A 25,047-nucleotide genomic window follows, 5' to 3' on the forward strand; every position below is an offset into this window, starting at 1 on the left:
ATGTTCATTGTAGCACTTTTCACAAAAGCCAAGACATGTATTGGAATGAAAACTGAATTTTCCAGTCCTGTGGCCACTGCTGAGTTTTCCAAATTTGCTGGCATATTGAGTGCAGCACTTTCACAGCATCATCTTTTAGGTTTTGACATAGCACAGCTGGAATTTCATCACTTCCACTAACTTTGTTTGTAATGATGCTTCCTAATACCCACTTGAATTCACACTCAGGGTGTCTGGCTCTAGGTAAGTGATCACACCATCGTGGTTATCTGGGTCATTAAGATCTTTCTTGTATAGCTCTTCTGTGTATTCTTGCCACCTCTTCTTAATATCTTCTGCTTCTGTTAGGTCCATACCATTTCTGTCCTTTATTGTGCCCATCTTTGCTTGAAATATTCCCTTGGTATCTCTAATTTTCTTGAAGAGATCTCTAGTCTTTCCCATTCTGTTGTTTTCCTCTATTTCTTTGCACTGATCACTGAGGAAGATTTTCTTATCTCCTATTGCTATTCCCTGGAACCCATAGTAAAGGCCATATGTGATAAACCCACAACAAACATTATTCTCAATGGTGAAAAACTGAAAGCATTATCTCTAAGATCAGGAACAAGACAAGGGTGCCCATAATCACCACCAAGTATATTATTCAATATACTTTTGGAAGTCTGATCTATGGCTATCAGAGAACAAAAAGAAATAAAAGTAATTCAGGTTGGAAAAGAAGTAAAATTCTATTTTCAGATGACATGACACTATACATAGAAAATCTAAAGATACTATCAGAAAATTATTAGAGCTAATTAGTGAATTTCACAATGCCACAGGATACAAAATCAATACACATAAATCATTTACATTACTATACACTAACAATGAAAAATCAGAAAGAGCAATTAAGGAATTAATTCCATTCATCACTGCAACAAAAAGAATAAAATAAATAGGAATAAACTTACCTAAGGACAGAAGAGAGCTGTATACAGAAAATTATAAGACACTGATGAAATAAATCAAAGATGACATAAACAGATGGAGAAATATTCCATGTTTCTGGGTTGGAAGCATCAATATCGTGAAAAAGACTATACTACCAAATACAGTCTACAGATTCATTGTGATCCCTATCAAATTACCAAAGGCATTTTTTTACAGAACTAGAACAAAAAACTTCACAATTCATATGGAAACACAAAAGACCCTGAATAGCCAAAGAAATCTTGGGAAAGAAGAATGGAGCTGAAGGAATGAACCTTCCTGACTTCAGCATATACTACAAAGTTATAGTCATCAAAAGAATATGGTAGTGGCACAAAAACAGAAATATAGAGCAATGGAACAAGATGGAAAGTCCACAGGAAAACCCACACACTTATGTATACCTTATTTTTGAGAAAGGAGGCAAGAGTATACAAGGGGGCAAAGATAGCCTCTTCAATAAGTGGTGCTGGGAAAACTAGACAGCTTCATGTGAAAGAATGAAATTAGAACACTTCCTAACACCAAACACAAAGATAAACTCAAAGTGGATTAAACACTTAAATGTAAGACCAGAAACTATAAAACTCTTAGAGGAAAACATAGGCAGAACACTTAATTACATAAATCACAACAAGATCCTCTATGTCCCACCTCCTTGTGTAGTAGAAATAAAAACAAAAATAAAGAAGTGGAGCCTAATTAAACTTTAAAGCTTTTGCACAGCAAAGGAAACTACAAACAAGGTGAAAAGACAACCTTCAGAATGGAAGAAAATAATAGCAAATCAAACAACTGGCAAAGGATTAATTTCCAGAATATACAAGCAGCTCATAATAAAGGCTGTATATGACAAGTCCATGGGCTTTCCAGGTGGCACTAGTGGTATAAAACCCACTTGCCAGTGCTCGAGACATGAGATGTGGATTCGATTGCTGGGTTGGGAAGATACCCTGGAAGAGAGCATGGCAACCCACTCCAGTATTCTTGCCTGGAGAATCCCATGGGCAGAAGAGCCTGGAGGACGTCAGTCCATAGCATCACAAAGGGTTGGACACAACTGAGGAGACTTAGCAGGCATGCAAGCATGACAAGTCTATAGATACTCGATGGCAAAAAAAGAAAGTTGTCTAAGATGTGTAACAAAGGAATATGCTCAATTTCACCACTTCTACTCAACATAATCCTGGAGTTAGAACTGTCACATCTCACCTAGATGACATCTTCACAGTCATACTGTGAAGAATTTTTCTTACTGAGGCTAGTTGATAAAATTTGTAAGATATGATTGCTCCATCACATGTGTGGTCATCAAGAAAAGGCTATAAGAAACAAGAAAAGTTAAGGAAATATGACACCATCAAAGGATAACAATATTCCAGTGAAAGACATCAAAGAAATGAATATCTATATGAACAGTGAAGGGACTCAGCCATACATATATATGAATCCATTTTCCCCTAAACCCCCCCTCCCATCCAGGCTGGCAGATAACAGTAAGCAAAGTTCAGTAGGTCCTTGTTGATTATCCATTTTAAATATAGCAGCGTGTACATGACCTTCCTCAAGTCCTTGACTATCCCTTTCCCCTGGGAACCATAGGTTCATTATCTAAGTCTGTGAGTCTTTTTCTGTTTTGTAAGTAAGTTCCTTTGTATAATCTCTTTTTAGATTCCACATTAAGGGAAGTCATATGATAAGAAATGGACAACTATAAATTGCCTGACAAATAATTCAAAATAATTGTTTAAAGGAGGCTCAGTGAGAACTACAAGAGAATGCTGACAGACAAGCCAGTGAAATCAGAAAAACAATACACGAACAAAACAAAGGTTAACAAAGAGAATTCATAAGAAAATTAGAGATTTTGGAACTGAAGAACATAAGGAATGAAATTTAAAAATGCAACAGAGAATAGGTTTATCAGGCACTATTCATAATAGCCAAAATGTGGAAACAACTCATATATCCACTAACTTGTGTAAACAAAAGGCAGAATATGCATACAATGAGATATTTTTCAACCATGAAAGATATGAATACAGATTCATACTTCAACATGGATGGACCTTTACGTTAAGTCAAAGAAACAAATCACATAAGATTACACTTGGTATGAATTTATTTATGTGAAAAATCAAGAAAAGGGAAATACACAGAAATAGAAAACAGGTTAATGATTTCCAGCAGCTAGGAGGAGAGAGCAATGGAGAATGATTGGTAATGAGTGTGGTGTTTCTTTTTGAGGTAATGAAAATGTTTTTGAATTAGACACTGGTGATGGTTATACTGTTCATACTGTTGATGCGGTTCTCAAGGAAAGAATACTGAAGTGGTTTGCCATTCCCTTCTCCAGTGGGCCAGGTTTTGTCAGAACTCTCTACTAGGACCCATCCATCTTGGGTGGTGCTACACAGCATGGCTCATAGTTTCACTGAGTTAGACAAGGCTGTGGTCCAAGTGAGCAGTTTGATTAGTTTTCTGTGATTGTGGTTTTCATTCTGTCTGCCCTCTGATGGATAAGGGTAAGAGGCTTATGGAAGTTTCCTGATGGGAGAGACTGACTGGGGGAAACTGAGTCTTGTTCTGATGGGCAGGGCCATGCTCAGTAAATCTATAATCTAATTTTCTGAGCAGTATGAAAATGCAAAATGATAGGATACTGAAAGAGGTACTCCCCAGGTCAGTAGGTTCCCATTATGCTACTGGAGGTCAGTGGAGAAATAACTCCAGAAAGAATGAAGGGATGGAGCCAAAGCAAAAACAATACTCAGCTGTGGATGTGACTTGTGATAGAAGCAAGGTCCAATGCTGTAAAGAGCAACATTTCTTAGGAACCTGGAATGTCAGGTCCATGAATCAAGGCAAATTGGAAGTGGTCAAACAGGAGATGGCAAGAGTGAACGTCGGCATTCTAGGAATCAACGAACTAAATGGACTGGAATGGGTGAATTTAACTCAGATGACCATTATATCTACTACTGCGGGCAAGAATCCCTTAGAAGAAATGGAGTAGCCATCATGGTCAACAGAAGAGTCCAAAATGCAGTACTTGGATGCAATCTCAAAAATGACAGAATGATCTCTGTTCGTCTCCAAGGCAAACCATTCAATATCACAGTTATCCAAGTCTATGCCCCAACCAGTAATGCTGAAGAAGCTGAAGTTGAACGGTTCTATGAAGACCTACAAGACCTTTTAGGACTAACACCCCATAAAGATGTCCTTTTCATTCTAGGGGACTGGAATGCAAAAGTAGGAAGTCAAGAAACACCTGGAGTAACAGGCAAATTTGGCCGTGGAATACGGAATGAAGCAGGGCAAAGACTAATAGAGTTTCACCAAGAGAATGCACTGGTCATAGCAAACACCCACCTCCAACAACACAAGAGAAGACTCTACAGATGGACATCACCAGACACTCAATGCTGAAATCAGATTGATTGCATTCTCTGCAGCAAAAGATGGAGAAGCTCTACACAGTCGACAAAAACAAGACCAGGAGCTGACAGTGGCTCAGATCATGAAATCCTTATTATCAAATTTAGACTGAAATTGAAGAAAACAGGGAAAACCGCTAGACCATTCAGGTATGACCTCAGTTAAATCCCTTATGATTATACAGTGGAGGTGAGAAATAGATTTAAAGGCCTAGATCTGATAGACAGAGTACCCGATGAACTATGGAATGAGGTTCGTGACATTGTACAAGAGACAGGGATCAAGACCATCCCCATGGAAAAGAAATGCAAAAAAGCAAAATGGCTGTCTGGGGAGGCCTTACAAATACTTGTGAAAAGAAGAGAAGCGAAAAGCCAAGGAGAAAAGGAAAGATAAGCATCTGAATGCAGAGTTTCAAAGAATAACAAGAAGAGATAAGAAAGCCTTCTTCAGCTATCAATGCAAAGAAATGAAGGAAAACAACACAATGGGAAAGACTAGAGATCTCTTCAAGAAAATTAGAGATACCAAGGGAACATTTCACAGAAATTGTATGGACCTAACAGAAGCAGAAGATATTAAGAAGCAGTGGCAAGAATACACAGAACCGTACAAAAATGACGACACAGATAATCACGATGGTTTGATTACTCACCTAGCGCCAGACATCTTGGAATGTGAAGTCAAGTGGGCCTTAGAAAACATCACTACGAACAAAGCTAGTGGAGGTGATGGAATTTCAGTTGAGCTGTTTCAAATCCTGAAAGATGATGCTGTGAAAGTGCTGCACTCAATATGCCAGCAAATTTGGAAAACTCAGCAGTGGCCACAGGACTGGAAAAGGTCAGTTTTCATTCCAATCCCAAAGAAAGGCAATGCCAAAGAATGCTCAAACTACCGCACAATTGCACTCATCTCACATGCTAGCAAAGTAATGCTCAAAATTCTCCAAGCCAGGCTTCAGCAATATGTGAGCCATGAACTTCCAGATGTTCAAGCCGGTCCTAGAAAAGGCAGAGGAACCAGAGATCAAATTGCCAACATCCACTGGATTATCGAAGAAAAACAAGAGAGTTCCAGAAAAACATCTATTTCTGCTTTATTTATTTATTTATTTTTTGACGATGCCAAAGCCTTTGACTGTGTGGATCACAATAAACTGTGGAAAATTCTTCAAGAGATGGGCATACCAGACCACATGACCTGCCTCTTGAGAAACCTATATGCAAGTTAGGAATCAACAGTTAGAACTGGACAGGGAACAACATACTGGTTCCAAATAGGAAAAGGAGTATGTCAAGGCTGTATATTGTCACCCTGCTTACTCAACTTATTTGCAGAGTACATCATGAGAAATGCTGGGCTGGAAGAAGTACATGCTGGAATCAAAATTGCAAGGAGAAATATCAATAACCTCAGATATGCAGATGACACGACCCTTATGGCAGAAAGTGAAGAGGAACTAAAAAGCCTCTTGATGGAAGTGAAAGAGGAGAGTGAAAGAGTTGGCTTAAAGCTCAACATTCAGAAAACGAAGATCATGGCATCTGGTCCCATCATTTCATGGGAAATAGATAGAAAAACAGTGGAAACAGTGTTAGACTTTATTTTTCTGGGCTCCAAAATCACTGCAGATGGTGATTGCAGCCATGAAATTAAAAGGCAGTTACTCTTTGGAAGGAAATTTATGACCAACCTAGATAGCATATTCAAAAGCAGAGACATTACTTTGCCGACTAAGGTCCATCTAGTCAAGGCTATGGTTTCTCCAGTAGTCATGTATGGATGTGAGAGTTGAACTGAGAAGAAAGCTGAGCGCTGAAGAATTGATGCTTTTGAACTGTGGTGTTGGAGAAGACTCTTGAGAGTCCCTTGGACTGCAAGGAGATCCAACCAGTCCATTCTAAAGGAGATCAGTTCTGGGTGTTCATTGTAAGGACTGATGCTAAAGCCGAAGCTCCAATACTTTGGCCACCTCATGCGAAGGGTTGACTCATTGGAAAGGACTCTGATGCTGGAAGGGATTGGGGACAGGAGGAGAAGGGGATGACTGAGGATAATATGGCTGGATGGCATCACCGACTTGATGGACATGAGTTTGAGTGAACTCTGGGAGTTGGTGATGGACAGGAAGGCCTGGTGTGCTATGATTCATGGTGTCACAAAGAGTCAGACATGACTGAGTGAATGAACTGAACTGAAGGAGAGAAAAGACCTGCTCTCCAAAAACTATAATTTGCTGGTGAAGAAATTGAAGATGATGCAAATGGTGGAAAGATATACCATCTTCTTTGATTGGATAATCAATATTGTCAAAATAACTATACTACCCTAGTCAATCAGCAGATTCAATGCAATTCCTGTCAGATTGCCAATGGCATTTTCTACAGGACTAGAACAAAAAAATTTTTAAAAGTTGTATGGCGACACAAAAGACCATGAATAGCTAAAGCAATCTTGAGAAAGAAAAATAGAGCTGTGGAAATCAGGTTCCCTGACTTCTTACTATACTGCAAAGCTATGGTCATCAAAACAGCATGGTACTGGTACAAAAACAGAAATAAAGATCAACAGAATAGGATAGAAGCCCAGAAATAAACCTACACACCTGTAGTCAATTACTCTACAACAAAGAAGACAAGATTATACAATGGAGTAAAGACAATATCTTCTATAAACATTCCTGTGAAAACTGGACAGTTCAGTTCAGTTCAATCGCTCAGTCGTGTCCAACTCTTTGCGACCCCATGAATCGCAGCATGCCAGGTCTCCCTGTCCATCACCAACTCCCGGAGTTCACTCAGACTCACGTCCATCGAGTCAGTGATGCCATCCAGCCATCTCATCCTTCCTTGGTCGTCCCCTTCTTCTCCTGCCTCCAATTCCTCCCAGCATCAGAGTTTTTTCCAATTAGTCAACTCTTCACATGAGGTGGCCAAAGTACTGGAGTTTCAGCTTTAGCATCATTCCTTCCAAAGAAATCCCAGGCCTGATCTCCTTCAGAATGGACTGGTTGGATCTCCTTGTAGTCCAAGGGACTCTTAAGAGTCTTCTCCAACACCACAGTTCAAAAGCATCAATTCTTCGGCGCTCAGCCTTCTTCAGAGTCCAACTCTCACATCCATACATGACCACTGGAAAAATCATAGCCTTGACTAGACGGACCTTAGTTGGCAAAGTAATATCTCTGCTTTTGAATATGCTATCTAGGTTGCTCATAACATTTCTTCCAAGGAGTAAGTGTCTTTTAACAGCCACATATAAAAAGTGAAATTTAGAACACTCCTTTACACCATACACAAAAATAAACTCAAAATGGATTAAAGACCTAAATGTAAGATCAGATACTCTAAAACTTTTAGAGGAAAACATAGGTAGAACATTCTCTGACATAAATCACAGCAACAACTTTTTTCTGTCTCCCTGAGTAATGAAAATTAAAAAAAGAAACAAAAGGTACCAAACTAAATTGAAGAGGTTTTACACAGTAACGGAAACCACAAAATAAATTAAAAGACAACCCACAGAATGGGATAAAATATTTGCAAATGAAGTGACAAACAAAGGATTAGTCTCCCAAATTTATAGTCCTTGTGACTTAAAATGGAAACAAACAACCAAATAAAAATATGAGAATATCTAAACAGACACTTCTCCATAGAAAATGAAAACTACAATGAGATATCACCTCACATCAGTCAGAATGGCCATCATAAAAAAAACTACAGATAATAAATTCTGGAGAGGGTTGAAGAAGATTGAACTCTTCTACATTGTTGGTGGGAATGTAGATTGGTACGGCCCCTATGGAGAATAGTCTGGAGGTTCGTTTGAAAACTAAAAATAGAGCTACCATAAGATTCCACAATCCCACTCTTGGGCGTATACCCAGAGAAAAACATGCTTCAAAAGGATACATGGTCCCCATTGTTCATCGTTGCAGCATTGTTGACAACAACCAAGACATGGAAGCAATTCAAATGTCCATCGACAGAGGAATGGATAGAGAAGATGTGGTACTTATATATAATGAAACATTAAGAAGAGTGAAATAATGTCATTTGCAGCAACCTGGATAGACATAGAGATTGTGCTACTGAGTGAAGTTTTGAGGAATCTAAAAAAAAAAAAAAAAAAAGATACAAATGAACTTATCTTAGGGTAACTAATCTTATCTCAGGATCCCATGGAATCATCTCTTTTGTACTCCTATTCATCTGACTTTGTGAAACCAGCATTGACATTTCAGTGGCATACAGGTTTAGACCCTTCAAGCTCCCAATGTTGAAGATTTTTGGATTGCTCCATCCTTGGAATTGTTCTCATTTGTTCATGTCTAATAAGAGTTGGACTATAAAGAAAGCTGAGCACTAAAGAATTGATGCTTTTGAACTGTGATGTTGGAGAAGACTCTTGAGAGTCACTTGGACTGCAAAGAGATCCAACCAGTCCATCCTAAAGGAAATCAGTCCTGGGTGTTCATTGGAGGGACTGATGTTGAAGCTGAAACTCCAATAGTTTGGCCATCTGATGCAAAGGGCTGACTCATTTGAAAAGACTGTGATCCTGGGAAAGATTGAGGGCAGGAGAAGAAGGGGATGACAGAGGATGAGATGGTTGGATGGCATCACCGACTCAATGGACATGGGTTTGAGTAAACTCTGGGAGTTGGTGATAGACAGGGAAGATTGGTGTGCGGCAGTTCATGGGGTTGCAAAGAGTCAGACATGACTGAGCGGCTAAACTGAACTGAACTGCAGTTTTCAGGATTGTGGGTCAAACTTTTCTTCTTATCCCTGCTGACATCCTTAAAGTTGCTACATTTAAAAGGCCATATCGTATCTGCATACACCTGTGAAGTTGTGGCTCACCCAGAAATTATCAGAGAGGAGCCCTCATTTCAGTGATCCAGTTTCTTCCTTGGATGATAGATGAAGTAAAAATCTCTGACCCAGAAAGTGTAGGGAGATGGATCCTCTCATGGTGGTTCTGAAAGATACATTTGCATTTCTTCATCACCTAAGTTTGGTCTTGTATTCTCATGTAAATGTAGAGAAAGAGTTCACATTTTTAGTGTTCATCTTCAAGGGCTGAATTCCCACAGAGCCTAATTATATATCTTAGTGCCTCCTGAAATCATGAGAGAGTTGGTTCTTTAGAGACTAAGGGAGAAAAAAAATGTGTAAATTGTTTTGTCAATTTTGACTCTTGGGAAGCAATTATGAATCTCCATATATTTCCTCTATCTCATTAGACTCTTTTTTCTCCCAGGAAGAGCCCATCTCTTTTTAGATATGATCTCTGGAGTGCAAAGTATCTGTGATGAACTGTTATATCCATCTCTGGGATGCATCTCATTTTGCAAAGAATTAAAGAAAATAATTTAACATCATTAACTGAAGTTTCAGGATATTGCTGAAATGCTTCCAAGCATTTGTACACACACACACCCCAACACAGGCATTCAAGTATGTGTCTTTATGTATCATGACTTATATTTCAATGAATTGTTGGTGGATTTTTTGAAAGGGAAGTTATTCAGTAAGAAGGAATAAAAATAATAGCGTTTTGATTTAGAAATCGAGGGATTCTGGAACATCAAAAAGGAAGAAAGAGCAATAGAAAGAATACAAATATGATTCTCACTGTTTCTGAGGCAACATCAACTTCTTTACTTTCTCCATGTGCTCCTGCTTAATTGCTCAGTCGTGCCTGACTCTTTGTGAGCCTATGGACTATAGCCAAGCAAGCTCTTCTGTCTGTGGTACTTTTCAGGCAAGAAAACTGGAGGGGTTGTCATTTCCTCCTCCAGGGGATCTTACTGACTGAGGGTTAGAACCTGAGTCTCCTGCATCCCCTGCTTTGTGGGTGGATTCTTTACCGATACGTCATTTGGAAAGCCACGTCCTTTGCTGATTTGGAGTTTCCAGAGAAAACAGTTCCCTGGTGGCTCGGTGGTAAAGAATCTGCCTGCCAGTGCAGGAGACAACAGGAGACTAGGGTTTGATCTACGGGTGGAGAAGATCTCCTGGAGGAGGAAGTGGCAACCCACTCAAGTACACTTGCCTGGAAAATCTCATGGACAGAGGAGCCTAAGGGATTGTAGTCAATGGGATCACAAAGAGTCAGAGAGGTCTTAGTGACTAAACAACAACAACAACATTCTAACTGCAGATCCTGCTATTCTAACTCTGATGAAATTATTACCCCTAGGTTTGGCTAGCTATATTTCTGGACTCTATTCTATCAGTGAGTCACTCTTGTCAACTTTAAAGATAAAATTAAGATAGAGTTAAGACTGCTCCTATGTCTCTTTGATATAGCCCCATTATGGCAGAATATTTTCTTTAATACTTCCTTAAAGATAAAGTTAAGATAGCCAAGTTTCATCACCTCTTTGCTTCTAGTAGTCCAGTGCTTTCAGATTAAAAGGAAAATGAAAACCTCAATGTACTGGAGGTACATTTAAATAATTCTGATTCTGCTAAAAATGACATCTTATTTTAGTGGCAATCAAATAATATTTTCCACACAAGATGTAAATCACTAAATCACTTGACCTCTATGTTCTGTTCTAATTTTTAAACAACCAAAAGCTCACCTAGAGAGTCTGATTCCAATAACCCATCAATGTTCTTTTAGAGAATGTTACCAAAGGTGGGGTTGGGGGGGGAGGGGACAGCAGTGGGCTCAATTTGACCCATACACTGCAGTGTTCCAGCCTATGATCTACAGTTAACTATAAGAATATAGATACATCTTGAAAGTATGAGTGAAAAACAAAACAATTTTATGAATCATATATACAGAGTGATGCCATTTATTCTACAAAACATAAAATTAAGCATTTAAAAGTATACAATCCAGTGACAGTACATTCATAATGTTCAACCTCATGTCTATCTAGTCTAAAGCATTTTTATCACCCTCAAGAAAATTCAGTACACACTAGCTTTCCTTTTTAATTTTCACATTCTCCCAGCCTCTGAAAATAACTAATCTTCTTTTTGTTACTATGGATCTGCCTCTTTGGGGGTATTTCATATAAGTATAATCACACAATGTTAGTTTCTGGCTTTTTTCACTTAACATGATGTATTTGAGATTTGCCCATATTGTGGAACATATTTTTTTTCTCAATAGTCACATATGGAGGTGAGGGTTGGACCATAAAGAAGCCTGAGCACTGAAGAATTGATGCTTTTGAACTGTGATGCTGGAGAAGACTCTTTTGAGTCCTTTGGACAGCAAGGAGATCAAACAAGTCAATGCTAAAGGAAATAAACCCTGAATATTCGTTGGAAGGACTGATGCTGAAGCTGAAGCTCCAGTACTTTGACCACCTGATGTGAAGAGCTGACTCACTGGAAAAGACCCTGATGCTGGGAAAGATTGGAGGCAAAAACAGAAGGGGATGTTAGAGGATGAAATGGTTAGATAGCATCATTAATTTAATGGACACGAATGTGACTAAAACTCTAGGAGATAATGAAGGACAGGGAAGCCTGACATGCTGCAGTCCATGAGGTCACAGAGTCAGACACAACTTAGCAACTGAAGAACAGTGTGTTATCAGCACTTTATATTTTACCGTTGATAATATTTCATCATATGGATATACCAAATTTTCTTTAATGATGTATTAACTGGTAGATATTTGGCTAGACATTTGGATGGACATTCTTTTGTCAGTGGATATTTTCCACAACATTGAGATTTCTAACTTTATTCTTTAGATCTTTGGAGAAAGAAATGCTCCTCAGAGATGGATAGGACAATCATGGAGTACTCTGCATATTAGAGATCACACCTAAAGAATAGTAACTTCCTCCTGGGAGGGAAGAGTCCAATGGGATAAGAAATGCACATGAGTTCCAAAGATATATACCAAGGTTCAAAACTGTCACAAATGTGTATTCTATAGTTATTTCCTCCAGAGAACAAGGTCTCTCAGAGAGTAGAACATTAAAAAACAAACAAACAAAAAAAAAAACACCTCATTATTGGAACTCTTGAGAATTCATCCCCTAAAATTACAGAAACTAAATGTTTCTGCTACATTCCCTTAGGACTACTATACCAATATCAGATGGTGAGAAAACTCAACAGTGTCTTCCAGGAGCTTATGAGTGGGTCCATCTTGCTGCCCTTGCTGAGTGTAGAGCTACAAACCCCAGCCATCATCCAAGAGAGAAACTGGATCACTGAATTCAGGCTGTTACCTGATAATTTCTGGGTGAGGCACAGAATTTTCACAGGTGTTGGGGGGTGTGGCATAGCACAAGGGACTCCTTTTCTTGGTAGTAACCTTGGGGGTAATCCACAGAGACAAGTAAAACCTTAATGATACAAAGCCTTGTGGCGCTACAGGTCCTGATTCCAGATAGAGATTCCATGTGCACTAAAATAACTTTTTTCTTCAATCTGTCTCCTCTGGTTGCTGGTTCTCTCTCAGAGCATTTCCTCTGGCCTCACTGCTTCTTCTTCTCCCTCACTGATGGAAATATACATCTAATCTCATTCCACTACTTGTCCTTTCAGATGTTCAACAAAATTTTATTTAGCTATTACTGTATATTTGGCACCAAGCTGTAGTCTAGAGTTGAAGGAAACAATGAAAACATTGTTTCTTCTCTCAAGGAGATTACAGCTTAAACAGGGGTAAGAGACATGAAAAGAAAGCTATACCCTAAGCCAGTGCTGCAATCCTGGTGCAGTGGATGTGAAAGTGATTTTTTCTGAGGAGATTAGGGAAGGCTTCACAAGCAAGCATATACTTTTACTGAACTTTAAATTGGACTTGAATTCTTCCAGTGGGGAAAGGGTGTGAGGTGGCATGGGAAAAATGTGGAGATTAATTAAATTGTAAAGTGTTTTAGGAAATTTCAAATAGTTCTTAATATTGGACCAATAATGAGGGCCAGGAAAGAAAATTGAAAGCATGAGTTGGGCCAGTGAAGCAGCAGGCTGATAATAGAGACCTTATATTTTCATTATTGAATCGATACTTAATTCTTTTTTTAATTAAAAAAATTTTATTTTTTTGGATGGATGGCATGTGAGATCTTAGGTCCCTGGCCAGGGGTGGAACCCCATGCCCATGCAGTGGAAGCCCAGAATCTTAACCACTAGATCACCAGGGCATGCTAAGTTGCTTTAGTCATGTTTGACACTTTGTCAGGCTTCTCTGTCCATGGGATTTCTCAGGCAAGAATACTGGAGGGGGTTGTCATGCCCTTCTCCAGGGGAATCTTCCTGACTCAGAGACTGAACCTGCATCTCTTACGTCTCTTGCATTGGTAGGTGGGTTCTTTACCACTGGAGCCACCTGGGAAGTCAGTCCTGATAATTCTAAAGTTAGGAGAGTCAGGGCAAGATTTATAGCGGATGGTGCTCATGATCAGCTCACTCTGTGTAAAGATCACTCAGGTCAATGTGAGCAACAGAGTATTAAAGCTGTCAAAGCCATATATAGATGATGGTAGGATTGTGAGGTGGGAAACATATCTGTGAGTGATTGAAACAGTATGCCTGAAAATTCACTGATTAATAGTAGTCATACAAGGGCATGTATATTAGTTGTGTTATTTATATCTTGCAGTGCTCAGTTGCTTCAGTCGTGTCCAACTCTTTGCAACTGTATGGACTGTAGTCCACTGGGTTCTTCTGTTCATGGGATTCTCCAGGCAAGCATACTGGAGTGGGTTGCCATGCCCTCCTCTAGGGAGTCTTCTTGACCAAGGGATGGAACCCATGTCTCCCGCATCTCCTGCATTGAGAGGCAGATTCTTTACCCACTGAGTCACCCAGGAAGCCCCTTGCTTGCAATAACGTTATACAATTGGATGTCATTGTTCCAATTTTATGGGTAAAGAATGTGAGACTCACTGCAGTGATATTGCTTGTCCAAGGCAAGTATTAGTTGTTGGCTTTGTGTTACACGTTCTCTACAAAACAGAGGAGTTCCTATACTCAATCTACTGCAGGTTTATTATTATGAATGTATTTTGGGTTTTGTTAACTGCTCTTTCTACATCCATTGATATGATTTCTCTTCATTAGCTTGTTGACATAGTAGATTAAATTGATTTTCTTTTTAGTATTTTAAAAATTAACATGAGATTATTAACAAAATTTAAAGTTAACACTATTGTTAACTGAAGGAAGGAATAGATTACATTTATTTTCAAATTTTGAACCCACCCTGCATACCTGGAATAAATTCTCCTTGGTCTTGGTAAAAAATTCCCTCTATTGTTTGTTTTGATTTGCTAATATTTTGTTGAGGACCTTCGTACCTATATTTGTGAGTTATACTGATCTGCAGTTTTCTTTTCCTGTAATATGTCTACCTAGTTTTCTGTTAGTTAAGGCTGGCTTTACAGAATGAATTTGGAAGTATCCTAACTGCTTCTACTTTCTGGAAACATTGTAGGGAACTGAAATAATTTCTTTCTGAAATCATTGCTAGAATTCACTATCATTTCAGCAATGTTTTAAAAATAACTGTTTCACCTATCAAAATATTTTCCCACGTCCCTAAATTTTGAAAAAAAAAAAAAGCTTTAAAATGTTTTGCTTTAATTCTATCAATTTCACTATATATTTAAAATTATTTATTGATTTTTATTTAAACTGATAAATAGTAGTGTGAGGATAAATGGTAGTGTGAGGTTATGAATAATTTTAGGTCATAAAGATTGAAAATATTTATCTAGTTGGGTATTCATATTATTATTGTTGGGGGCATTTAGGGAGCTATAAGATGAATGCATAATGCTGTTATTACCCAATGGAGAAGGCAACGGCACCCCACTCCAGTAGTCTTACCTGGAAAATCCCATGGGCGGAGGAGTCTGGTAGGCTGCAGTCCATGGGGTTGTAAAGAGTCGGACATGACAGAGAGATTTCACTTTCACTTACTGAAGAACATCTTGCTTCCTTCTGTGTTAATTTCTTGATGGCTGCTTTTAGCTAAATTCGCACTCTTCCTGTTTCTATTTCTGCAGTTTCACTGGCTACATGGAACCAGGAAACCAAACTCGTATTTCAGAGTTTATCCTCCTGGGACTCTCAGAAGAGGTATTATTGCAGCCTCTTCTCTTTTGGCTCTTCCTGTTCATGTACCTGGTCACCTTCATTGGGAACCTTCTCATCATCCTGGCCATTATCACTGACTCCCACCTCCACACACCCATGTATTTCTTTCTCTTCAACCTATCTTTTTCAGACATCTGTTTCACCTCTACCACCATCCCAAAGATGCTGTGGAACATCCAGACTCAGAGTCAAGTTATCACTTATGAAGGCTGCATTGTACAGATGTATTTTTTCATGCTTTTTGGGATATTAGACAACATCCTCTTGACTGTGATGGCTTATGACCGGTTTGCAGCCATCTGTCACCCATTGCAGTACATGATCATCATGAACCCTAAGTCTTGTTACCTCCTGCTTCTGACATCCTGCTTAGTGAGTGTCCTCGACTCTGTTACATGGCTTAATGATTTTGCGACTCTCTTTTTGCACAAAATTGGAAATTCACCATTTTTTTTGTGAACTTTATGAGGTTGTTCAGCTTGCTTGTTCTGATACTTTCCTCAATGACCTGATGATATATTTTGCAAGTGGAGTTCTGGTTATTGTTCCACTCACTGGTATCCTTTTTTCTTACTCTAAGATTGTATCCTCTATTTTGAAAATTTCATCCACAAGGGGCAAGTATAAAGCATTTTCCACATGTGTGTCTCACCTCTCAACTGTCTCCTTGTTCTATGGTACAAGCCTTGGGGTATATCTTAGCTCTGCTAACACACAAAACTCCAGGGCAAATTCAATAGCCTCAGTGATGTACACTGTGGTCACACCCATGCTGAACCCTTTTATCTACAGTCTTAAAAACAAAGACATAAAACACGCCCTTAAAACACTCTTCAGTAGAGAAACATTCTCAGTATAAGGGAAGTATTTGTCTGAAGGCAGAGACTTTTTCATGAATAACAGTTCTCAAATCCCTGCTGCTGCTGCTAAGTTGCTTCAGTCGTGTCCAACTCTGTGCGACCCCACCAGGCTCCACCGTCCCTGGGATTCTCAAGGCAAGAACACTGGAGTGGGTTGCCATTTCCTTCTCCAGTGCATGAAAGTGAAAAGTCAAAGTGAAGTCGCTCAGTCGTGTCCGACTCTTAGCGACCCCATGGACTGCAGCCCACCAGGCTCCTCCATCCATGGGATTTTCCAGGCAAGAGTACTGGAGTGGGGTGCCATTGCCTTCTCTGATCCCTAAAAGATCCTAATCATGATTAATATTATCAGTAACAAGAAAGACAATTTGAAATTTAAGTTATTTATAGAGTTCAGTTTCTTTCATTTTTCATATATTATAAGCAATGGTTTCTTCCTGTATTTTCTTTAAAATTTTGATCTCTTAATATATTCTCCAGGTTTAGCGTGGGAAATAGAACCTACTGCATAAGTTTTCAGAAGTAAAATATGTAATACAGGAAATGTCATGCTTAAAATAAGACAGGATTGCTGAAGAAATTGTGTAATGCTTTCTCCACCAGATGAAAGTAACTGTCCTTCATATGATCTTCTGTTGACACGTCATTTAACATATCAGAGTCTGTTTGGGTTAATCCAGTTTGTAGCTAGATCACATCCACAATAGAAGAAGCAACTGGAGTCACCATTTGATGTAGTGTACAATAATCTGCATTTGCTCTCCTACAATGAGTGACAGGTAGATTGTACCTTTGTGAGAGACCAGGGCTCAGAGAACCCAACTTAGTCATGCCCAGATTCATGAATCAGAGAAACTTTAAGATAATTGATATGTTTACATTATCTAAGTTTTGTGGGAGAATGTTACAAAAAAATATGGATAAGTAATACAGAGGTATAGAAAACTAGTATAATTTTATATATTTATATAGGATGACAAAATGACGTAACACTTTCAAAAAGCTTGCTTATCTCTTGTAAAAGTACACATATTTACAGGGTATGTGTGCCTGTTTAGTCATTCAGTCATATCTCACTCATCGTAACCCATGGACTTTAGTCCTCCAGGCTCCCCATTTCATGGAATTTTCCAGGCAAGAATACTGGAGCAGGTTGCCATTTTCTTCTCCAGGGAATCTTCTTGTCCCAAGGATTGAACTCAAGTCTGTTGTATCTCCTCCAATGGCAGGTGAATTCTTTACCACTGATCCACCTGAGAAGCCAACATATTTACAGTAGGATTAAGCAATTCTGCTCCTTGGTTTTTATTGAAGTAAATAAAAGCATCAGTTCAGTTAAGTTCAGTTGTTCAGTTGTGTCTGACTCTTTGTGACCCCATGAATCACAGCACACCAGGCCTCCCTGTCCATCACCAACTCCTAGAATTCACCCAAACTCATGTGCATTGAGTTGGTGATGCCATCCAGCCATCTCATCCTCTGTCATCCCTTTCTCCTCCTGCCGTCAATCCCTCCCAGCATCAGAGTCTTTTCCAATGAGTCAGCTCTTCGCATCAGTGGCCAAAGTATTGGAGCTTCAGTCTCAGCATCAGTCCTCCCAATGAACACCCAGGACTGATCTCATTTAGGATGGACTGGTTGGATCTCCTTGCAGTCCAAGGGACTCTCAAGAGTCTTCTCCAACACCACAGTTCAAAAGCATCAATTCTTTGGTGCTCAGCCTTCTTCACAGTCCAACTCTCACATCCATACATGACTACTGGAAAAACCATAGCCTTGTCTAGATGGACCTTTGTTGGCAAAATAATATCTCTGCTTTTGAGTATGCTATCTAGGTTGGTCATAACTTTCCTAACAAGTAGTAAGCGTCTTTTAATTTCATGGCTGCAATCACCATCTGCAGTGACTTTGGAGCCCCCCAAAATAAAGTCTGACACTGTTTCCACTGTTTCCCCATCTATTTGCCATGAAGTGATGGGACCAGATGCCATGATCTTTGTTTTCTGAATGTTGAGCTTTAAGCCAACTTTTTCACTCTCCTCTTTCACTTTCATCAAGAGGCTTTTTAGTTCCTCTTCACTTTCTGCCATAAGGGTGGTGTCATCTACATATCAGAGGTTATTAATATTTCTCCTGTCAATCTTGATTCCAGCTTGTGCTTCTTCCAGCCCACCGTTTCTCATGATGTACTCTGCATAGAGGGTAAATAAGCAGGGTGACAATATACAGCCTTGATATACTCCTTTTCTTATTTGGAACCAGTCTGTTGTTCCATGTCCAGTTCTAACTGTTGCTTCCTGACCTGCATACAGATTTCTCAAGAGGCAGGTCAGGGGGTCTGGTATTCCCATCTATCTCAGAATTTTCCACAGTTTATTGTGATCCACACAGTCAAAGGCTTTTTATAGTCAATAAAGCAGAAATAGATGTTTTTCGGGAACTGTCTTGCTTTTTCCATGATCCAGCAGATGTTGGCAATTTGATTTCTGGTTCCTCTGCCTTTTCTAAAACCAGCTTGAACATCAGGGAGTTCACGGTTCATGTATTGCTGAAGCCTGGCTTGGAGAATTTTGAGCATTACTTTACTAGCATGTGAGATGAGTGCAATTGTGCGGTAGTTTGAAAATTTTTGGCATTGCCTTTCTTTGGGATTGGAATGAAAACTGACCTTTTTCAGTCCTGTGGCCACTGCTGAGTTTTCCAAATTTGCTGGCATATTGAGTGCAGCACTTTCACAGCACCATCCTTCAGGATTTGAAATAGCTCAACTGGAATTCCATCACCTCCACTAGCTTTGTTCGTAGTGATGCTTCGTAAGGCCTACTTGACTTCACATTCCAGGATGTCTGGCTCTAGGCGAGTGATCACACCATCGTGATTATCTGGGTCATGAAGCTCTTTTTTGTACAGTTCTTCTGTGTATTCTTGCCACTGCTTCTTAATATCTTCTGCTTCTGTTAGGTCCCTACCATTTCTGTCCTTTATCGAGCCCATCTTTGCATGAAATGTTCCCTTGGTATCTCTAATTTTCTTGAAGAGATCTCTAGTCTTTCCCATTGTGTTGTTTTCCTCTATTTCTTTGCATTGATCACTGAAGAAGGCTTTCTTATCTCTTCTTGCTATTCTTTGGAACTCTGCATTCAGATGCTTATATCTTTCCTTTTCCCCTTTGCTTTTCGCTTCCCTTCTTTTCACAGCTGTTTGTAAAGCCTCCTCAGACAGCCATTTTGCTTTTTTACATTTCTTTTCCATGGAGATGGTCTTGATCCCTGTGTCCTGTACAATGTCATGAACCTCTGTCCATAGTTCATCAGGCATTCTATCTATCAGATCTAGGCCCTTAAATCTATTTCTCACTTCCACTGTATAATCATAAGGGATTTGATTTAGGTCATACCAGAATGGTCTAGTGGTTTTCCCTGCTTTCTTCAATTTAAGTCTGAACTTGACAATAAGAAGTTCATGATCTGAGCCACAGTCAGCTCCTGGTCTTGTTTTTGCTGACTGTATAGAGCTTCTCCATCTTTGGCTGCAAAGAATACAATCAATCTGGTGATGTCCATGAGTAGAGTCTTCTCTTGTGTTGTTGGGAGAAGGTGTTTGCTGTGACCAGTGCGTTCTCTTGGCAAAACTCTATTAGCCTTTGCCCTGCTTCATTCTGTACTCCAAGTGAAATTTGCCTGTTACTCCAGGTGTTTCTTCACTTCCTACTTTTGCATTCTAGTCCCCTATAATGAAAAGGACATCTTTTTTGGGTTTTAGTTCTAAGAGGTCTCATAGGTCTTCATAGAACCGTTCAACTTCAGCTTCTTCAGCATTACTGGTTGGGGCATAGGCTTGGATTACCATGATATTGAATGGTTTGCCTTGGAAAGGACAGAGATCATTCTGTCATTTTTAAGACTGCATCCAAGAACTGCATTTCAGACTCTTTTGTTGACCATGATGGCTACGCCATTTCTTCTAAGGGATTCCTGCTCTCAGTAGTAGATATAATGGTCATCTGAGTTAAATTCACCCATTCCAGTCCATTTCAGTTCGCTGAGTCTTAGAATGTCGACGTTCACTCTTGCCGTCTCCTGTTTGACTGCTTCTAATTTGCCTTGATTCATGGACCTGACATTCCAGGTTCCTATGCAATATTGCTCTTTACAGCATTGGACCTTACTTCTATCACCAGTCCCATCCACAAATGAGTATTGCTTTTGCTTTGGCTCCATCCCTTCATTCTTTCTGGAGTTATTTCTCCACTGATCTCCAGTAGCATATTGCACACTAACCAACCTGGGGAGTTCCTCTTTCAGTATCTTATCATTTTTCCTTTTCATACTGCTCATGGGGTTCTCAAGGCAAAAATACTGAAGTGGTTTGCCATTCCCTTCTCCAGTGGACCACATTCTGTCAGACCTTTCCACCATGACCCATCCATCTTGGGTGGCCCCACATAGCATGTCTTAGTTTCATTGAGTTAGACAAGGCTGTGGTCCGTGTGGTCAGATTGGCTAGTTTTCTGTGATTATGATTTCGGTGTATCTGCCCTCTGATGCCCTTTGCAACACCTACCGTCTTACTTGGGTTTCCCTTACCTTGAACCTGGGGTGTCCCTTCACGGCTGTTCCAGCAAAGCACAGCTGCTGCTCCTTACCTTGGATGAGGGGTATCTCCTCACTGCTGCCCCTCCTGACCTTGAACGTGGAGTAGCTCCTCTTGGCCCTCCTGCTCCCGCCCAGCCACCGCTCTGTCAAAAGAGAAGATGTATGTGATTTAACAGGCAGAAGTGAAGTAACAATAATTGCTCTCTGAAGGTCTTGACATTCAATGAGTTGACAGATAGATGCAAGTGTGTGATGAATTTTAACTTGAATTCACTGTATTCTGCTCTGGTCAACACTTCTTCCCAACTAATGTTCCTGATGATCAAAAGTGACCTCAAGTGTATCAAGAGACATTTGGCTGCAGAGCCAGAGATATGACAGATCTGCAACAATTTCATCACAAACTCAAACTTTGCAGTGTCTGTTCAGCAGTTAGATGTTCTCTGAATAACTGGTTGGTGGTTATTTTGAAAACCACAACCCCTTTCAAATCTTCCACTCCGAGCTGTTCTCTCAAATGTATAAGGTCTAATTTCTGTAATAAATTCATAATCCCTAAATCATAGTAGTCCTGGTTCTATTACTGAATGTTCACTTCTGCAATTATTGGTTTCAGAAGTGGTTCCAAGGGAATATAACTCTAGAGCTGGACATCTGAAATAGGTTCTGTGTTCTGATTAGATTTAAAGGCATTAGTGACTCTAGTGTGCATGTGTGGGGGGTGGTAGCTAAAAGAGACAGCAATATTTCACATCATGCTGTGGCAAATCTACAATTAAATTAAACTTAAATTATTACTTTTAGATAACTATAGATACATGCCTTTAGAAAGCAAGATTATCAATACACAAGTATTTGTTACCTTACAGCTTTTTAGTGAAAGAAGTATAATGTTTTGGTGGGTTACTTCTAAGGCCACAGGAGAACTTAGAGAAGGAAATATTGAACTCAGGACTTGAACTACTTTAATTCCCAGTTCAGGTTCAAGGCAAGGAGACAGAAAGCAGAAATCCCTTAAAGTGGTGATCTGTTACTGAAAGGATTTCAGAAATTAGTTCTACAATCAAGTACTTTGTGATGCCAAGGTATTGATTCTCATATGTACTGTGCTAATTCAGAAAATAGATAAGATGGAGAGTGATGTCAGCAGCATGGTGGAGTGCAAAGCTGCTTTTACTCTCCCAACTAATCTACACTCAGTAAAACATACCCAGTGCAACACAGTTGTCTCTGTCCATCACATAAAGATGGTAGCTAATTCACCAATTTGTACATCTAAAAGTGGGTATACTGAAATACATCGAAGAGGTGAAACTGAGGGAACAATGGAGGCCGTGCTTGCAATTCAAGCATCTGCCTGTGATAGCTGAGGCTTCAGCCCCAGAGAACCTGGTGGGGTTAGGGGAGGTGGAACACAAGACTCTGGCCTCCTAATCACAGAGACACCAGTGACTACTGGCAACTGGGTAACTTTAGCAGTGGGGCCTGGGACACTGTTCCTCCAACTTCTGAGGTGCCTATGACTATGAATCTGCATCTGATCTTTGCAGTAGTAGAGCCTGTGAATCTTACAACACGACACAGGAGAGGCATCTGCATAAACCCAGCTCCCCCAGGGCAGTGGTACCTGTAAATCATGCCATCCCGAATGAAAGGGAGGAACCCACCGTCCTGGTGCACCAGAGGCAATGTCAGTGACATTGGTAACAACAAGGCACCAACAACCTCAGAGACACAAAAAGTGAAAATGAAGGCACAGAGCCACACCTGACAGAAGCAGGGTAGGGAAAAAGTGCCATTTCTTCAAATATAACCACAGACAGCTCAGGTAAGAGAAATGAACAAACAAAATGCTATATCTCCACTTAGTTGAAAATAAAAGAAAGCCCTCTAATTTATAATCTGTTGAATTATTAGCATCAAGCAGAAAGGTGGTTCATGCCTGAAATGTACAGAAGTACAACACATCAAGCACTATGAAGAACCAGAATAATATTGCCACAGAAAGAAAATGACAGTTCTTCAGAAACCAAGCTTAAAGTCACAGAATACAGTGATCTAACTGACAGAGAATTCACACCCCTGTCAAGAAGAAACTCAACTAGCTACAAGAAAATTCAGAGGTAGTTTAATGAGTTCAGGAATAAAATTAGTGAACAGAAAAAATACTTAGAAAAAGATCAAGTCTCTAAAAAAGAATCAGACAGAAATTCTGGACCTTAGGAATTCAATAAACAAGATGAAGAGTGCACTAAAAAGCATTATAAATTGAGCAAGATGATAAATATAAACAGGATTGGGGAATTGCAACTCTATATCAGAATAGGCTTCTAAAAATTTATTATAACATAAAGCTGAAAGGGGGAAATAAAACAGAAAAATATCTATGAGCACCACATTTAGGTAATGAGCTCACAAGATAACACACAGATAATTGAAGACGACAAGAACGCAAAATGAAAAAAGATGCAATTCACGTAGGTAATTATAGATAAAATGTTATCAACAGAATAAACTATTTCCTGTGAGATATTATACACAAATTTTATAATAATCACAAAACATAAATCTAAAGTGGAGGAGCAAAACATAAAATAGAGAAAACTGAGAAGAACACTTAGAACCAACAAACCAAAAATGGCAGACAGAAACATGAGGAAAAAAGGACAATGCATGTATAGAACAACCAGAAAGTGAAAGGTAAAGTGGCAATATTAAGTCTTTATTTACCAATAATCTTCCTAAATGTAAATGGATTGAATTCACCCAAAAAATAGAGTGGCTAGATGGATTAAAAACAAGACTGTTATGTGCTTCTGCAGGAGACTCACCTCAGCTCTAAAGGACAACATAGGCTCACACTGAAGACATAGAAGATGATACTTAAAGTCAATGGCAGCCAAGAAAATATGAGTGTAGCCATACTTATATCAGACAAAATATACTTCAAGCCAAAAAATTAATAAAAGACACATGTGGAAGGTATATAATGATAAAAAGGACAATTCATCAAGAAGACATAGATATTAATATTCATGAACCTAATGTAGGAACATTAAAATATATAAAACAGTATTAAGAGACCCAAAGGGAGAATTGACAGCAACACAATAGTAGTAAGAAACTTTAACATCTTACTTTCATTAATGGATAGATTATCCAGATAGAAAGTCAACAAGGAAATAGTGGCCTTAAATGAGGCATTAGGCAGGATGAATATAATAGATTTATACAGAACATTCCATTCAAATACAGCACAATATACATTCTGTTCAAGTGCACATTAAAAATTTTCAAAGATTGAGCATATGCTGGGACACAAAGCAAATCTGAATAAATTTAATAATATTGAAAGCATATCAAGCATCTTTCTGATTACAATAATAAAAAACTAGAAGTGAACTATGGGAAGAAAGCTGGAAAATTGCAAATATGCAGAGAGTGGACAACATGCCCACTGAACAAAGAAATCAATGGGGAATAAAAAATTAGCTAAAAGCAAATGAAAATGAAAATACAATGTACTCAAATCTTTGGGGTGCAGCAGAAATGGTACTAAAAAGCACACTTACAGCAATAAAGGCCTAACAAAGAAACAAAAAAACTCAAAGAAATAATCTAAGCTTACACCTAAGTGAGCTAAAAAAAACAACACAGAGACCAAAGTCTGTATAAAGAAGGGAGAAATAAAGAACAGAGCAGAAGTAAATGAAATAGAGACTAAAAAGAAAATAGAAAGACCAGTGAACTAGGAGCTGGTCATGAAAATGAATACCTTTAACTATATAAAGAGACAGAAGGTTCTGATAAATAAAATTAGAGATGTAAAAGGGGAAATAATGATAGATACCACAGAAATACAAAAGATCATCAGAGAATATTATGAACAGCTAAATACCAAGTTGGACAAATTTTTGGAGGAATATTTTTGGAGGAAATAGATGAATTTTTAGACTCATACAAACTTCCAAGACTGAATCATGAAGCAATAGAAAAGCTGAAGAGATTGATTACTTGTACAAAGATTACAAGGGATTAACTTGTAGCTCAGTTGGTAAAGAATCTGCCTGCAATTC

At 39.0% G+C, this 25,047-nt stretch overlaps 1 protein-coding gene and 1 pseudogene across 1 annotated transcript in view; one reads left to right on the forward strand and one right to left on the reverse strand.

The window, feature by feature from the left end:
* The window catches only part of ADGRE2 (adhesion G protein-coupled receptor E2), a 188,085-nt gene that overhangs the window by 79,684 nt on the left and 83,354 nt on the right, over positions 1-25,047 (reverse strand). The gene's annotated exons all lie outside the window — the stretch shown is intronic.
* The window catches only part of LOC120863282, a 60,356-nt pseudogene continuing 43,528 nt past the window's right edge, over positions 8,220-25,047 (forward strand).

The sequence above is a fragment of the Oryx dammah genome, unplaced genomic scaffold, assembly GCF_014754425.2.
Source record: "Oryx dammah isolate SB20612 unplaced genomic scaffold, SCBI_Odam_1.1 HiC_scaffold_5, whole genome shotgun sequence".
In the NCBI taxonomy this organism is placed as follows: Eukaryota; Metazoa; Chordata; class Mammalia; order Artiodactyla; family Bovidae; genus Oryx; species Oryx dammah.